The sequence below is a fragment of the Syngnathus scovelli genome, chromosome 2 (assembly GCF_024217435.2).
Source record: "Syngnathus scovelli strain Florida chromosome 2, RoL_Ssco_1.2, whole genome shotgun sequence".
NCBI classification, from domain to species: Eukaryota; Metazoa; Chordata; class Actinopteri; order Syngnathiformes; family Syngnathidae; genus Syngnathus; species Syngnathus scovelli.
The window spans coordinates 15,366,160-15,379,467 of NC_090848.1; the positions used below are offsets into that span (position 1 = coordinate 15,366,160).

General features: G+C 40.8%; 1 protein-coding gene across 2 annotated transcripts in view; it reads left to right on the forward strand.

The window, feature by feature from the left end:
* Nucleotides 1–1,467: 1,467 nt before the first annotated feature.
* The window catches only part of sema3b (sema domain, immunoglobulin domain (Ig), short basic domain, secreted, (semaphorin) 3B), a 48,599-nt gene continuing 36,758 nt past the window's right edge, over nt 1,468–13,308 (forward strand). The window contains exon 1 of one of the 2 annotated variants that reach the window (XM_049753666.2): nt 1,468–1,635. The gene's annotated coding sequence lies outside the window, so the exon portion shown is untranslated. Of the gene's footprint in view, nt 1,636–1,938; nt 2,273–13,308 lie in introns of those variants that run through there. The other variant, XM_049753665.2, reaches the window with a different exon arrangement.

Here is a 13,308-nt window from a genome sequence, read left to right on the forward strand (position 1 = left end):
AGTATACAGTATTTACACTTGCTCGAGAATTTAGTGGGATGTGAAACTGTTCATTTTCAGCATCTTTGTGAATGACACACACAGTAATTACGTATACAGATGAGTAGTCAAGCTTGTCATATTAAAATAATATTTAACTGACATGAGCACATTGCCCTGTGTACGCTGCATTGATTGATGTAAAGAAAGGACAATGCAGCGTAATGGAGGGCGGATGTGGCAAACTTGACCACCGTTGCATATGTGAACGTTAAAAGTGGGCGGCTGTAGGGTGGGACATAGGACAGACCAAACTACGTGCAGAGTGCATGTGTGTGAGATCGATGTTCAGCGTGTGTGCGGGAGTGCGCCTGTGAGAGGCCAGACGTCAGCATTGACAATAGCCTGCTGAGACCTGGGAGGTGGTCGGTCTCGTTAAAAGAGGCCTTGAACAAACACAGAGCAGCGGTAAAAGTAGGGAGGGGAGCGATGGATAGATGTGTCCAAGGGGTGGATTTGGTGTGATGTTAAATCACGTTAGAGGGAATCAAAACGATAATGATGGTGGTTTGTCAACACGACACCAAACAATGTGTTTGGCACAGAATCACAATAATGGCTGAAATCAAGAGAAAATGTGTTTAGCATAAGTGACGTATGTGCACGTGTTGCTAGTTAAAAGAAGGTGAAATGTAAGGGAGAGAAAAAAGCCACAAAAAGAGATTTGGTCAGAGATGCAAAACACAAGGAAAATTGTAAATTGATGCTTAACTATTAAAGGCAGAGGAAAGATGGATGAAAGTGATGTAACTCTGAAAAAGGATTTACAAGGGATGAGTAATTTCAGATAACGCAGAGGAATCGAAATGAAAAAAAGAAAACCACAGGCTCCTTTGAGGAAAGGTTAGCAATGACAGAGGAGAGAAGGGCAGGGTCAAGTGAATGTACGTGCGGCGCCCCAGATAGAGAAGCACAAAGAGACAAAGACATCCCCTATTTTCTTTAGATGAATAAAATGGCGGGAAATGTGCTTCCTACATTTGTTTGGTGTGAGTCAGATGATAGTATAGGAGTAGCACATCAATAACTGATGAATTAATTATGAGCAAGCATATTTCTAAATAGGCTGTAAGAGTGCACGAAGGATGTCCTTTTGTGTTACAACTGGCGGGTGAGTTGGATCCTTTCCCAGCGGACTCAAAAGAGGTGTGCTACACCCGGGACTGGTCGCCAGTCCATCACAGAGCATAGACAAAACAACATTTAGAGTTTTTGATTAACTTCGCATGCATGTTTTTGGAATGTGGGATGAAGCTGGAACGCCGACACCACACGAAAGGCGGGAACTGAGATTAGACACCAGAACCTCCGAGCTCCGAGACAGATGTTCAAAATAAATTATGCATTGTGCCGCCCACAATAATTCCATTTCCAGAGACAATTATCTGAAAATCCAAGTCAAGGAAATAGTCAGTAATGTACAAGGCTCCACCGGGAAACTTTAAAGGAGACATCTTTGTACGTATCAGCTGTGTACCAGATCCAAACGGGGTTGAAGACAAATGACATTGTGTTAAACATGCCACACAAGGACAGTGAAGGAGCCACTTCACCTCTAGAAAGCGACGGCAGTGGAGTGGAGTGCAGCTGGAAGAGGTGTGTGTTTGTGTGTGTGTCACACATTGAATTGCTTTCATGCCTTGCTAAGCATTTAAGTCTAGTGTTGTCTGCACATTTTGATAGAAACGAAGTTGCTTGTTTGTAATGGCCAGGCATGCATATTGGTGTTTTAAAATAGTTATTAGGCCTATTGAGGGCTACCTCGTATGGTGTCATTTTCCCAGTGGAATAAATCTTCTCTTTATATCCTCAAGGTGTGCGATTGTAGTTGGGAAAATGGGAATGGGGCTTTAGAAAAAAGGTGGGAGCATAAAAAAAGGTGGAGGAAGGAGTGAAATAGCTGGGATCCTCTCCTGTGTGGCGTCCCACCCCCTCCTCTCTCCAAGAGGAAGGACAGAGAGGAGCAAAACCACGCTTGCTCTCCCGGCACAGGACTCCGGGAATTCCGGGAGCCTTTGGAGTTGTGTCGACTCATATACGCAAAGGCAAATATGCAGCTGTAAAAATCCCAGCAGGACTCTGAGAAAGGAGTATAGTAGTGAGTTAGAAAATATATATTCAGAATACAGTTCCCCTTTGCTTCCTCGTGGAGTCATTGGCACCTGCTAGGGGCAGTCAGAACAAGCTGACGACACAGGCGGAACACAAGCCAGAGGAGCTTCTGGTGACAAAGGTGAGACATACCTTTACTGCTGAACCTTTGCCCTTTCATATCAACCGCCTTATATGTTTTGTCGTGCAGAGGTTCGTCTGTAATGACTAACTGATGGAGGAAGTTTTGTGCGTGTTTGTGTAAGAGAGAGAGAGAGAGAGAGAGATAGTGAAGGTGTGTGCAGGTGTGTTCAATATCTGCATTCTATTCCGCTGACGGAATAGGTCAACTTGATTAAAGTTTTGCAAAGTCACATTAAACATCATCGGAAAAAAATATTAATGACTTGTGATGGTTGTTTGGAAATTTTATGCATCATTTGATGTTTCATAGCTGAGAGAACTAAAGTCACAGCTAGGCTTGCTATTTGAATCTTAAGCTTGACAATTACTGCTTCTTTTCAGACTATAAGTCGCACTCGAGTGTAAGTCGCATTTTGGGGGGAAATTTATTTTGCAAAAACAAAGACCCAGAAGGGTAACACTCCTGGAGCACTTGCAGTCAGCGTGGAAAAAAAAAAAAAACATAACCACTTGTGAATAAACAAATGAAAATATTGGATGGCCTTCGATTCAGCTGTCCAACCACATTCTGAGTTTGAGTAAAAATGGACTGAATTTGGTAGTACAAGTCCTTACAGGACATTGCAATCTCCAGAAGCACTTGCAACCATAAATTTTAGATACGAGTGCTGCAGGTTGGCAGTGAACTCAACTCAACTCAGCACTTTGACAAATCAAAACAGAAGCGTCGAGCTTTTAAATCTCACTCCCAATTGATGTTTACTGAGGAACCAAATAGCTTTGATTGAGGAAGGTCTATTTAATGCTGCTAACCAATACAAAACACCATTGATGGGCTAGCAAATAGCATCAGTGTCATAAACTTTTAAGCAACATATTTGAATACAAATAGTGGAGCAACACACCTAGACAGCCAATATAACAATACCCACAAGCTAAAAATGAATGACATTTCTATTGATTTCATTGGCGAGAGATGATCTAAAGTTACGAGCGTGGCAATCAACACACATTTCATGGAATCACTGTAGATGCTTCTCATTGGTCAGCACTGATTTGCGGTACTTTTGTCCTGGATTTGTGTGTGGGTATTGTGACATCATAACCTTAAGCTCCTCTGCCACTTTTGTGCCCTTAACTTAATTTTAACCTTTGTTGCTTTCTGATGGTAAGCTCCAAAATCCACATCTTGGGTCTTTATCCCCTTCTCCACCTTTTACAATCATCTCCCATCATAAAGTTTCATGTGTATGTTGTTTTCCATGTGAAGCAAAGAATCGGCATCTTTTCCCATCCTTAGTTGATGTTTTCCCACCCTGTAGGAGGGCTTGCAGGTGTGTGTTTTGTCTGTCAACTCACCTATTCAGCGTTGTAATCCTAGGTCTTGCTGGTCTTTGTAACATTCCCCACCAAAAGCCATTTTTGACCTGGATTGTAACCCTTCCATTTTCATACCACACAAGCCCATATTCGCACCAGAGCAATTGTATATATTGAGATTGACTCACTTGGGTAAAGCTCCTATTTGGGTAGGGAATTATACACTTTGTTCAGAGACAATGCGATAGTGTTTTGTTATGTCCCACTTTAGAAAACAACGATCAGCATTTTTGTTCTATTTTCCTACACGCTACCGACCCAAGCAGTAACTGAATCATCATTAGTTTATGTTTTCTGCAGTACCAATCTGTCTCCTGTGTGATGGAAATTAAAGTGTTTTTTAAAAAAATCATATTAATCAAATAATCAACAAAATATTCAACAATTAATCGATTGATTAATCAATTATTTAAATAATCAAATAAGGTTGCAGTGTAGAATGCTTTATATGTTGCATTCAAGGATGTAGAAAATAGCTCACTTGAGTTCACCTGGTCTGACCTCAAAGCATTGCATAACGTTTTTAAAAAAAAAAAAAAAAAAGACTGATGACCTTGATAAGCTAGCTTAGTTTAGTTGACAATTGTGACAGATCTGGCTGCAAACCTCATCTGTTTTGTGTTAGAGTCAAGGTTGTGTAATTTTACAATGATCTCTTCATGTTGTTCATATCGTTATTGTGGTTGGATCTTGTGATAGCCTGTATATCAAAATCTCAAATCCAAGAGGAGTTCCAATGGATTTTTCCAATTTGGCACACACAAATTGTAGATGCTTGTAATACAGAACGATTCATATTTTCCACGAAAACAAAAGCAAGGTCAAAGTACAGCCTGTCATATGTCGCCGGAAGTGTGAGAGATTGTTGGGCAAAATAAAAGACTGGCATAACCGCTGAAGCCCAAGCAGTATTGTGCACCTGCTCACATGATGTATTGGCTCTTGTGTTCACATTGTTGCAGCAAAGCAGACATTTATTTAACCTGCTGTATGAGTTCAAGGTGCCTCTACTGATTGCTGGCTGAGACCGCCAAGGTAACTTGTATGTTTTAGTTCATGAATGTCAGTGATCCACCACCACACCCTAAAAGCCATTAACCCCCATCTCAACCCCTTACTCGCTGTGAAAACCCATTAACCTTCTTCCCTAACTCTCTCCTGTCAGGCCTCTGGCCACACACATCTTTTCCACTATTATCTATTCTTGCATGTATGTGTGTGTGTGTGTGTGTGTGCGTTTGTGTATGACGTATGTATGTGTATACATATAAATGAGAGAGAGCACGAAGAGAGAGCGAGAGATTGTATCCAATGTCAAGTTCCCTTTGTTTGAAATATTTAAGTGTACTGTCTTGAAATATTGACTTTTTTTTCTATGCAGCCGGAGGGGACAGATGAGTCAGTTGTTCTCTCAGTCAAATAAAAAGCAAAAGGCTGTTCATACTGCATCAAACTTTCATTGGGTTCATTTATTTATTCACCCATGCATTTTTTTAATCCTATGTACTAATAAGATTCTATTAGTGAATAAAGAATGTCAAATGTGTTATTTTCATTAGATACAATCTTATCAGTCATGCCCGCGCCAAAAAACATGTCAGATTTGGGCCACGTCCTTATGTACATTAATGTGGCTTGCAATTTCCCAATTGTGTTTATAATATAAAGTTTATGACAAAAATGTGGCAATTTAATAAATGTAAATTGCTAGGCAGGTGCAATGATGCCTCATACTGTGAATCCCGTTAGAAGGTTAACTGAAGAATTGGCCTGAAGTCCAATTTCTTGGTAATCACAACTGAACCATGCCTGAATAGGTTTGGGACCGCTCAGACTGCGGGGTGATTTGGTTCACGATCATACTCACACCAATTGAACTCCACCAAAGAAGAAAATCAGCACAAATTCAATTAAAGTGAGAGGAGTCACATGTGAGTTTTGTTTCATGTGGCCAAAGCAATTTTATGATGGCTGCATTTTCATGTAATCGGGATAGAGAGGCAGAGTGGAATGCTGCATTTAAATCTGCCTCGAGGTAGTATCCCATGGGAGTTTACAAAACCAGACCTTGAAGGTGATTCTTCACAAGACCATGCAAGAGACAAAACAAAAACAATGGAAGTACTCAGTGTTCCATGCTCCTGGGCAAATCTGAACCTGTGACTGAGAAGTTTTGAGAACTGCTTGCATAAAAGTGTAAAACAATTCCTAGAGCTTTGTACTTGGGTTTGATTTTTTTGTTTGTCTTAGTTAGTGATCCTGGATTAAGGTAGCATGTAGAACCGAGGTGCCATTATTAATCAGTTGAGATTTCCAAATATACCAATTATCCAATTATAGACTTGCGAGGTAACAAAAATAATACATCAAAGTGGTGAGTTTGAACTTTTCCGCTGTTGCGCAGTTGGTTACGCTACAGCCTGAACATGAAGTATGCAAGTAGGTTAACGCTCGAGTGCGACATAATGGCCGTCATATTTTACCGTTGTCATATGATATGTGTAAATAAGGTACACACCTGGAATATTATGATAACAAATGAGTTGAACCTGAAGTCACAGAAAGGAACACGAGGCAAGCATATTTTTGGGTGACAAGTGTAGATAAGAATGTAATTGATGTGTAGAACTCCAAACTGAAAATGTAATAGTTTAAAGGGAGGTGCTGCAGAAATGCTCAAAACCGCATTGTGTGTAAAGATGTTGAACTTGATTAGAAATCCATAAAACAAATGGCACTCATCTCAGCTAGAAGATCTACAGACAGAAAAACATATATTTTGAACTGTAAAATTTGATGACAAGGCGTCAATGCCTTAATAGCCCGACTCTAATGGATAGTATGTTTTTTTTCTTCAATAATTTAGATGTATTTTCATGAATGAGGTGAAGGGTCAGCCTAGGCATTAACTGTCTTGTCAAAGATAAGGAAATATAGTAATTTAAACTTGCTGATTGGCCTGAGGTTAAGGTTGGGCTGAGGCCACACTGGCCAATCTTTCTTCACCATCAGCTGACTGTTCACAGAGGAAGGATGGATGTGTTACTTGTAGCAAAGCTACAGGGGCTTAATGAAACCTCAAAGACACTTTCAAGGCTTGGACGGTGAAAAAGTGCTGGAAATCTGACATACGGTATTTCCTTTCACTTCCATCAGTGGATGATGGTCAGGGCTAGCAAAAAAAAAACAACTATTGGGAGCACTAACTTAGACATCTCAAAGTTAAAAAGCCATAATATATAAGAACATTGTCTCCTAGTCGAGATGTCATCTGAACATTGTTCCTTCGCACTAAGATTCCAAAAGATGGCACTAAAGCCCCGCTTAATAGAAAAGTAAGACTAAAAAAACAGTGACTTCAGCAAATAACGGAAATCATTTCCAAAACAAAAATCTGGGAATCCAGTACTGAAAAACACATTTTCATTTGCAAAGCAAAAGTTATACACGCACTGCTGGTCTCATCCATGTGTGTTGTTGCTGTGTGTAATAGAGGAGGGGGAGGGGGAGGGTGCTGGGACTGTCCTGTCAGATCACCTTGAGCAGTGATGTACTGTTGAAGGTGAGCAGGAATTAGGGAGCTCCGCACAGCGATGGGGAAAGTAACGAGATTCTCACTCTCCCTGTCACAAAAGTGCACACACACACACACACACACTTCATGTTACACATAAGCAAGCACCCGTATACTTTCAGTAACTGTCTGTTCCAGAGCAAGCTTGCGCACGCACACACATGCACAGCATGTCCCACAGGGGAGCTCCAGGGGCTTATGCAAGGGATTTTGCTGTTCTGCAGTGTGCCTGTCAGATAAGATGGGATGCGCTTCTGCCTCCATATCCTCCTCACCCCCAACTAGTCTGTCACTCAAGTCACCTGCCATCTTTTTGCACACACACATATGCACAAGTACTGTATCCACACCACAAAGACAAAGATGATGCCAGTCGTGATTTAGGCGGCACAACATGAAACTATAGTACATATATCCTGTTAATTGAGTTTCTAGCTTATAATCTTTATAGCCTTTCTTAACAGCACCCCCCCAAAGGCTGACTTCATGCATGAACTCTAATATACATACAAACAAACATATGTAGATGACACAAATACTCATGTTGGTATCCACTACTACACAAACACAGTGAGTACCAAAAAAGTATATTCAACAGCTTATTCACGTTTATAAATTTTTTCAACGTGTCATTGTAACATTTTGAGCAGGCAATTTACAACAACAGACTTTGAACCTTTTGACTTGTCTTTACAACCCGGGAAGAACATAAACAGAGTTCATGACTCATAACTGTCTGTGAACCCCTTTAATAGAATAAACACACATGTATGGGGTTGGAAATGGGCTTCCTGAAGGTTTTAAAACATTAAATGTACAATGAGCAGGAATTGGTGAGAAAAAGCAGATTTACATTTTTGGTGCTAAATCTGTCAAATCAATCTCCACCTGATGTCCTGCTCACAATTCTTTGCTAAGATGTTGGAATGACAGATGGAAAAAGCAAAAACACTTGTATTGCTATTGGAATGATGATGATGATGATGGTAAAGCTTCATTTTGATGGCTCCCAGTGGTGATTTGTGCATTAGTGAAGCCTGCCCGGTGTCCTGTCAATTCCTCTCTGACTGAACCAACATTGGTTAGGATCTCATTTCATTGAGGTTTTCACTTGAGTTGGACAAAAAGTCATTCAAGATTGTTTGCTCAGCAAATTTAGGGTTTTAATTTGATGTGAATTTTCTGCCTCATAAGACCTCTCTGTTGCTCTGCTCATTTTCTGTTTTACTGTTGTCTTAGGCTCAAAAGCGCATCAGTGACTCTGGTTGCCATTTCCCACAAGCGAGAAGCATTATATAAAGATATGCAGTTAAGTTCCGCACCAAATCGGCCATGGAGCAACATTATAGTTAGAATATATTACGCGCCTAATCAGTTTTCACAAGAAAAGCACAATCCATCCATACAAGCGTGGCTTGTATAGCTCATTTAACTACCCTCTGATGACTTCAAAAAAAGTGCAAATTTTCATTAGATGGTCCATAGACCACTCCACTAACTAGAATTATGTTGAAATGAAAACATTTCAATATTACACATTAAATTTCTCTTGCTGATGCATTCACTAAGAGCACTATCGTTCCCACCAGCATTCGACCCCCTCCCCGGGCTACTCATCCTCTTGGCAGCTCTACCGGCTAATTGACTCAGGGGTCCCAGAGGGGAGGTGGGATCATGCCACATTTCCAATTTGGCTTCCCCTCCTTTGAATAAAAGCTACACCCATCCTTCTTTTCAACCGCCCCCCCCTTCTTTAAAATCAGTGTCTCCCAAATATTTAATTCAACAATAACAAACACACATGACAGTGATCGGAAATGACTATTGTTTCAAAACAGCTAGCTGTCTCAGTATTATGCTTTTCATTGTTTTCCACAGCCAGTTGGCAATACGCTCACTCGGCTATAGACTTGAAAGGAGAGACACGCATAAAGCGAATCCTTTGGGGCTCACCTTCAGAGAGCATCCTCCTCCACAAACTGCACTTTGGGATGGGCGTGCCTCACTTTGTGTCAGTGTGTTTGCGTCTCACATGCACAAGTGAGGTTTTGTCCCATGAACTAGCATACAGACAAAGAACAATGCGAGTTAGTCATTAATGCCGTATCTACGTTGTGAGTTGCTGCATGTGCACTAAAGCATTTTGGCTATTGTTTAACGCACTCACACTCACACAAATGCACAATGCTAGACAGCTTTGGGGCTTTAGTTCCAGGGCAGGAAGCATGTGACGTACAGTACGTATGAGCGGCAGCTTTAGCGGCCATTAGCAAGATGACATTTTCAGATGCACAGATAAAGAATTTGGGCCCTAGGCTCGGACGTGGAAAAGACATTTGACTTGTGGTAGACTCGCTACTCACGATACACTGTGTTTTGGAGCACTTGGGGTTTGGTCCTATGGAAAGATAATAATCAAATAATCCACCGATATCACAAGTCTGTTAGTTTTAAAATTTAACTAGTTGCTGTGTTTTGCTGTTGACCAAAAATGATCTCCTAATCCTTAATGTCTCAGATTACGACTGTCAGGCATCGATCCGAAGCCCATCATGAACGTCTTGACGGGCTTCAGATTGAAGGTACTGAACGTCACCAAGGAGTGTTGACAAAAGGGATGCACAAAGACACGGCAATATGGTTTTAATTGCCAAATGTCGGGCTGGGAGTCTTTTTCATGTGACCACTGACTATGAAGTGGAAAAGAGAATTTGGCTCTTGTCTCATGTGGGTGAGGGGCCTGCATTCAAACAGCCTTCATATACCCCATATGTTTATGTATCATCCATCATTGCATCCAACATCCGGCACAGTTCTCCAAGGGGAAGTTTTCAAGGGGAACAAAGTGGAATAATGTAATGCTCTGTTGCCCCTCACTTTAACACATGCTGTTGTATCCAAAAAAGAAAGATCTCTTTCATAAAAATCTTAATCAACGCAGGATGTGCACTACATTTAGTATACTTTTTAACATCATCTAAATAAGAAATGGTGGATAATCTAATTTGTTCCATTGTCCAACTGTCTCCATCATAAGACCTTCATTGATCAAGCATGAAATGTGTTAAGATTTATAGAAGTGTAGAAAAGTCAATCATTGTATTTTCTTGTTTAGCATTCCCAACTGTCAAGCTAAAGTTTTTACACTTGAATGACAGTTAAGAATGCCACTGAAAAGAAAATCAATGTGAAGTTGTGTAACAAATGCCGCTGGTGTCTTACTAGTTTAATAAGACCCTGCCAACTTATTGTTTATATTCATTTAATCATAGTAGTAGTTTGTTTACTGTTACTATATTCATTCTAAAGTAAAATGTACAAATAAGTTAAGCAAAATCTTGTGCATCGTGCAGCCCCCCCCCCCCGTACAAACACATACTCTACCGTACCATTGACATAATACTGCACAGATTGCAAAACTGCCACATGTCTTCAGAATCTTTCGTTAGCATGTCACACACTAAAGGATTTTAACCACGTTGTGGGATTTTAAGATTCCCCATTAATATGTTCGCGCTCATCATGTCACACTTGGTGGTTTGCAGCGGTTTAACAGCAAGCGAGACTGTAACGTCGTCTTCATGTCATCTTGGAGAGTGGGGATAGAAAGGAGGGTGTTGAGTGCTTGTGTAAGCAAGATTCCTCTTAAAGCCAGTCAAGCATAGAATATAAAGCTAACAACCTTCTCAATTGTGATCTCGATTGTACTTTATTCTATACCCTCTCACGGATGAACCCTGAGATTCAATAAAATTGCCGCTTTATGGCTAAATAACGATCATCAAAAGTTCACTCGGTTACTGTTCCAATGATGTAACAGATTATTTTCATTGAAATAATTGGGGTATGTCTGCAGCTTTATTTCAACGTAAAAGTAATAAACTGCCTGCTCGTGTTTGGGAATGGTAAGTCGCTTTAGATAATGGCTAAACCCACTTCATCCATTTTAAATATAATAGCAGGTCTTTTCAATTCATTGCATTTCCTGCACCATGATAACTTTAATTTGGAGTTCTGTGGTCATCACCATATTTTTTATCTTTTTACCACCACACTTTACCTTCTGTGGTTGCAATACAATGAAACCCCACAAAAAAAGCAAAATAAAAAGCCATTTCAATCACAGTCAGAGTAAGCTGAACTCAGTGCTTGGCAGTTGGAAATATTTAACATGTTCAACAATAATAATTGTCGACTCGACTGTTTTCTGAGCAAATCAGGAAGGGAAAAATCCCCCTTAATACAGCACCACACTACCGGTAATCGGGTCTTTTCTGACTTTGAACATTATCCACCCAAAGCTCAAATTTGGCCCGTCGGTATGTGCTTTCACCAAAATGTGAAATTTGGAACTAAATTGCCACGAGGACAAGCTTCAGAAACCAAGGACACAGAGAGGACAGCAGAGACGAAGGAATTCTTGCGTGTATTTAGTGGCTGGCCTCTCTTGCTCCACTCTCCTTTTGCTCTCCTCCTGACATGAAATAGTCATTAGGTGTAGCGGTAATCCAGCCCAGATGTCTTTCCACATTAACTAATGTACAATCTGAAATGTCAGGACCGTGCGCATGTGGCCACAGTGTTCGTATACTACACAGCACCATGGATGTGCGTCAGTGTCCCTAAGTATGCCGCTCTGTCCGGATTTAAGCTTGTATTTGTGTTTCAAACGTCAGACCGTTCGCACGACAAGATTTCCTGTTCTAAACTGGACAGGTGCTAAATAATGAAAACATAGAACAAGCAAGAGAAGAGAGAGAAAAAGCAAAGTTTATGAGGCCAGGGAGTGTGGTGAGAAGGAAGACAGAACCGAGTGAGTCAGCGGGAGGAAGCAAGTGTTTGTCCTGAAATCCAAAACAGAACCGAATTTTTGTGCTTGGTCTGAGCAGCTGATGGCAAGCGGGGCCAAATAGTCACACAACACTTTTGATTACTGGCGGCAGACAGGAGGTGGGTTTATGCTTGGTGTGAGATTAGCTTCAAGGCAAAATCATCATTTTTTATTTGTTTTGTGCTTAAATCAAGCAAAGAATCTTCTTTGAAATACACATAGCGTGACAGACAGACTGGAGGGTATGGAAGAAAAGCAGAAACGAGGCAAACAACACTGGGAGAAATATCACGAGGGAGGATTTGATGATCGGAATGTATGACTGTATACAAACATCGTGACAACATCTATGTCTTGTGCAACATTCAGCAGTCGAAAATATACTTGTTTTTTCATATACATATGATCACTGTTAGCCATCCGTCCATCCATCCATCCATCCACTGCCCGCCCGTTCTTCCGTCCGACTCTTTCTCAGTAAGCGATAAGAAATTTCATGGTGTTGAATAAGTAACATCTTAAGTCGAAGTTCACATCCTGCCACAGATAAAAATCACTTGTCCTGGCTCTTCTTTTTTTTTTTTTACCCTGTTGTGAGGAAATTGTGTATTTTAAAGATACATTCATGAGATGAGTTGGCTTATAACTAAGAGACTTCCTTTTCATGACTCGGCAACACAATTTCCAATTTATACCCTTTGAGTTTTGCCTGATTATCTTTAATAACTTTCAAGTCACAATGGTAGCTTGGCTGTGGTTTTGATGAACCGTTTCGGATGCTTTCATCTCCGTTGAGCTCTAACTTGGCAAATTGGTCCGTGTAAAGCAATTTCTCTGGGTCTTTTTCCTACTTGACCCCTGGCCCGGTCTGAAAATGTTAGACTAATAAAAAAGCTGGTCAGGGCTGGGGATTTTAATATTGACATGACACCGCTACACAAAAGGCTACCAAAATATCTTAAACAGGATGAGCTCTCACAACGCTGGCCATACATTGGATCGTTATTTTTCTTCTCCACTTTGACATGATATAACTGTGAAGACCTGCTCATCAGTGGGTATAAATGTGTCTTCTTCACTCTACCTTTTCCTGTCATCTTTCATCCCACTCTTAGAAACCTGGGGCTGACCTCTGAGCAATCCCTCGCCTTTGACAGTCATATAGAACATCTGCCCAATTCGTGTTTCCCCCCCACCCCCTTGCCCACGCAACTGCAATAAATTCCCTTTCAGTAGTCCCGCTCAGGAA